The sequence below is a fragment of the Anabrus simplex genome, chromosome 2 (assembly GCF_040414725.1).
Source record: "Anabrus simplex isolate iqAnaSimp1 chromosome 2, ASM4041472v1, whole genome shotgun sequence".
Taxonomy (NCBI): domain Eukaryota; kingdom Metazoa; phylum Arthropoda; class Insecta; order Orthoptera; family Tettigoniidae; genus Anabrus; species Anabrus simplex.
The window spans coordinates 1,070,775,735-1,070,780,844 of NC_090266.1; the positions used below are offsets into that span (position 1 = coordinate 1,070,775,735).

Sequence of the window (5,110 nt, forward strand, 5' to 3'; positions counted from 1 at the left end):
ACATCTTCAACAAAGATACTCAGTGTAAAAACATCATTAAGTTTTTTAGACAAACAAATCTATTCAATGACATATAATCACTATCTGATCAATATGTACTGTTGTTACTTTTACAATTATAACTCTATGTAATCAATGTAATAATCCAGTATGTATAATTATGAATGTCGCGATATGACTTTCTAAGTTAAAGCGACAATAAATAAACTTAATTTAAAAAAAACTACCTGCACTGCCTCAACCCTTGTCAACATTTCGTCTGGACGAGATGGCACTAAAAACCTGTGTAATAGTTTGTAAAACCGAGCTGGACGAAATGGCACTAAACCACTAAAGGAACTGTCCCGGTAATCGCTTTAGTGCAGGGGAAAGAAAAACCGCGGAAAACCATTCTCAGGACAGCCGACGGTTGGGACGGGCATCTCTGCCCCCCGAATGTAGTGAAGCAAAGCTAGCCAAAACTAGCCGCTCCTAACCCCAAAACTACTCTATTCGGTCTCTATTTCACTATAAATTCTCAAGCGGAATATATACAGGCAAAGCACCTTTTTATCTACGAGTGCTGAACACATAAAAATGAAAATCTACAGCCTCTTTCCAGTCATTTGACAAGGTCAAAAATGGAATGAATGAAGACCCCATCTAACGGCGAGGATATAAAATGGTACCGGCTGCCGGAGCTTGTCACACTTCTCTGGGGCAATCTTTATGACTAATAAATGAAATGAAATTATATTGCATCTAACAAACCTTAAATTTATAATTATTGAGATATATAATCGAAAGCTATGCAATAAATATTCCACGCTGACGCAACAGAATTTCAGAAAAATATAAACAATTACTTCGTTACAGAACTTAAGTTTACGTCGGAAGACTGATTATTTTTTATCTGGGATAACATTGCTTTTAATTTGGATAAATACTATCCGTAAAAAACAATGTCTTTAGATGTTACATTTCTTTAGTTAAAGGAGATGAGTGTGGCAATAATACAAAAATGATGGGATATGAAAAGATCAGGATCAATCACTGATGAGTACTGATATCCATTCTTATCCTGGTGATGATAGTTTGTGAAATAATATGTCCAAAGCATTGCTATGACTGCCATTCATTTGATGTATTCCTGGTATTATTTTATTTTATTTTATTCATAACTGTTTAATTCCCTCTTCCATTAATTTTGAGAATATCTTATAAAATTCTACTGAAAATTTCATTGTGCCTGTATTAGTATTTTTCAAAGTTATTTCCCAAATCCTACCACTGATGAAAATGTACCATATACACTGAATTTTTTATAACTATACCACGAAGTATTTCATCAGTTCTTCTCCTATTGAACACAAAGTCTTCCAATGTGGCCTTAGATATCAGTATTTTCAACAACTTCTCCACTTCTAACAAAAGAAACTGAATATTTTTGCCTCGCTGTGCAGATAATTGTCAATGGTTGTTCACATACCATAAATTAGAGATAAATTGTATTGTTTGTAATTCTCGTCCGCAAGATCAGTTATGAACTACACAAACTCATAACAAATAATCATGCAAACATAAAAAGTCATTCTTCTTTGTGACGTTGAATACAGTTCACGATGACCTGAACCACAAAATACAGCAAGCAGTCTACCCAACAACTTAGCTTCTTAAGTACAGGTATCCCAAACAGGCAAACAAGATATAACAAGAGCACCAAATGGTACACTTGTTTCCACAGTTAGGTACACATATATTTTAATTTCTAATTACAACTGGAAGTTGATATTGCTGGTGCCTTAACTGCCAGTCTTCAAGTACCAAATGTATTCTTCATAGCTCCAGTTCCATTAGTTTAACTTTCCAGTACATCACCAACCTTAAATTCTGGTGTTTTGCAGTACACTCCAACACCAGCGGGGGGTACCTGTGAAAATGACATCTCCTGGCAGCAGGGTACACATGTGCGAGGAGGAGAAGATAATGTAGTCTATACAGTGCATCAACTTCGATATGTTTCCTTCAAGACATCATTCACTTTGCAGCGAATGCCAAGATCATTTGGATCAGTAATATCCTCCTTAACTACGACTACCCGACCCAGGAGTCATAACTGGTCCATATCCTTGCCTGGCAGGAACTGGCCATGATCACGAAACTTCTGACCATCCCTTGCACTCAAGTCCCGAGCCAAAATGAAACCAAACACGGCTCCGTGGCCTGTAAGGTTTCACATCTCGGGCTTCCTTGCCGATGACTACAGCCAGCTCTACCTTCCATTCCAATTGTTTTGTGATGGTTGTACATCTGATGTCATCATATTGTCCAATAATACAGCTGCTAAACTTTGAGAAAAACATTGGCTCGTTTGGACGTGTAAGATTTTGATCTTCACAATCCCCATGATACGTACTTGAGTCCCACACACATCACTTTGTCTGGAGCAAGTAAAGATGGTAAGATTCGAACATCAGCGCAAGGCATAACCGAATGGCTTTTACTATTATTCACTTAGTTCTTTCCATGGCGGCCACCAACATATTAACTGCTGCAAAGGAAAAAATTTGGAGGTCTCTTTTACTCAAGCTTTTGAACGTGACAAAGAGATAACCTCTAAAATTTTCAGAACAATTTATAAAGTTGCAAATAAATATCAGGCATTCTTATGAATTTGAATCTGAAGTTCATCTACAAGAAGTAAATGGAAGTGACATGGGTCGAATTCTTCATTCGACCAATACTTGTTTCAACATTGGTAAACCTATTGGAACTGAAAGGAAGAAAATCCTAATAAAGAAAGTAAGGGAATTTAATTGCAAGATTTCTTTGCTAATTGACGAGAGCACTTTTATTAGTCAACACTACCATCTTGAATAATATATGTAAGGACAATGCTTCATGATATGGTGAGATTCCTTGGCTGAATGGTCACCAAACTACCCTTCGGTTCAGAGGATCCCGCGTTCGATTCCCGGCCGGGTCAGTATTTTTTTTTGCTAGGGGCTTTACGTCGCACCGACACAGACAGGTCTTATGGCGACGATGGGATAGGATAGGCCTAGGAGTTGGAAGGAAGCGGCCGTGGCCTTAATTAAGGTACAGCCCCAGCATTTGCCTGGTGTGAAAATGGGAAACCACGGAAAACCATCTTCAGGGCTGCCGACAGTGGGATTCGAAACCCCTATCTCCCGGATGCAAGCTCACAGCCGCGTCAGGATTTTTAATCGCTTCTGATTATATCTTCTGGGTCGGGGACTGGCTCCTTGTGTCTGTTCCATCACTCTTCCCTTCATATTCAGACAACACACCACACTAGCACAGAAACATTCAATAGTGATTACATCCCTCCATAGGGTTGGCGGCAGGAAGGGTATCCGTCCGTAAAACAGGGCCGAATCAACATGTGCACCACAGTTTGCACCCGCGACCCCGCAGATAGGTGTGGGAAAAGCGAGCAAAACCTTATTGCACTAGCATGTGATGCAGCCGCTATGATGTTAGGGACAAAGAAAGACTTAATGAGTTTGATTGAGGAGCAATATTCACATGTCTTGTTTTGGCACTGCGCTAACCCTAGACTTGAAACCTCTGTTGCGGATGAAGATACGAAGGACTTTCCTTCACAGACATTTCTCATTTCTTGACAAACATACATTATATCACCAGTCGCCTAAAAATTCCAGAGAACTGAGAAATATTTCTGACGATATGGACCAGTAACTGTACTACATTGGGAGCCTCCGTGGTTCAGGCGGCAACGCGCCGGCCTGTCACCGCTGGGTTCCGTGGTTCAAATTCCGGTCACTCCATGTGAGATTTGTGCTGGACAAAGTAGAGGCGGGACAGGCTTTAGTCCGAGTACTCCGGTTTTCCCCGTCATATTTCATTCCAGCAATACTCGCCAAAAGCATTTTATTTCATCTTTCATGCATTAATCATTGCCCCAGAAGCGTGCGACAGGCTTCGGCAGCCGGCACAATTCCTATCCTCGCCGGCAAATGGGGGCTTCATTCATTCCATTCCTGACCCGGTCGAATGACTGGAATCAGGCTGTAGATTTTAAGCTGTACTACATCGGGTAGCTTCAAGTTACAGAAGTGTTTCTGCAGTTTAGGAAAACTATGGATAACTGGTGGCACATATTGAAATACTAAATCAGGATGAGAACAGGGATAAGAGTGAAAGAGTTATGTATGATGGTCTCTCAAAAAATCCTAATGTTGACTTTATTCTTCTTTTTTATCTGTGATGCTCTTCAGGAGTTGTCACAATTTAGCGTTGAATTACAAGGGCGCGATATTATTATTTACAAGGCTGTTTGAAGATAGGGAACGTAATAGTGGTTCTTACTATCGTGAAGCTCAAAGTGCACCTGACAGATATTCCTGGGAGTTGCCCTGGAGAAGAGAGAAAAATCTAGCTGCCAATGCAAATAGCTCTCTTGCTCCTGAAATGTCCTATGAAAGCTTAAGACGACGGGTGGAAAATCGTCTGTTAACAAAAGAAGTCACACAAATACCAGAATGAAGGAAAGTGCTGTTTCCTAAATGTTGACCACATAAGTTTCAGAAAAATGTCACTTTTGGTGAAGTTGAAGTACAAAATTCGAGTAAGCAATTAAGGATTCAAGACAGACAAGTTCTAACAGGTTATCGTGAATTCCTGGTAGAAAACAAAATCCATTGTCACTACTACCACTTCTAAAAGCCATCAACTGCATTTCTACCTCCCAATGTGAATGTGGTTTCTCGCAAAATTTACTTAATGTTGACACCAACAAGGGCTTCTCTACACATGACAACTGTGAGTTCATGGATGTTTATCAAGGTGGTAGGTACACCTCTACAAGATTTTCCACTTACCATATGTCAACTCCTGGTACCTGGAAGGAATACATCTCGCGACCGACAGAAAAAAACAAAGAACATTCAGGTAAAGACGGCAGAACCAGCATCATGGCCCAATATGGAAGTTACTGTAATGGGGAGAGTAATAATAGCATGTCTATTTTTACTAACATTTTTGTTACCTACATTGAAGTCTGAAAATTAATGTAAAGATTAGGTTAAACTGTATTTGGCCCTATATATTGGCTTAGATATTATTAGTTTTAAAACAGTTTTAAACT

The 5,110-nt window shown here is 39.5% G+C and overlaps 1 pseudogene; it reads right to left on the reverse strand.

Moving 5' to 3' along the window:
- Nucleotides 1–1,795: 1,795 nt before the first annotated feature.
- On the reverse strand, nt 1,796–4,879 carry LOC136863777 (oxaloacetate tautomerase FAHD2A, mitochondrial pseudogene; annotated as a pseudogene).
- Nucleotides 4,880–5,110: the final 231 nt, after the last annotated feature.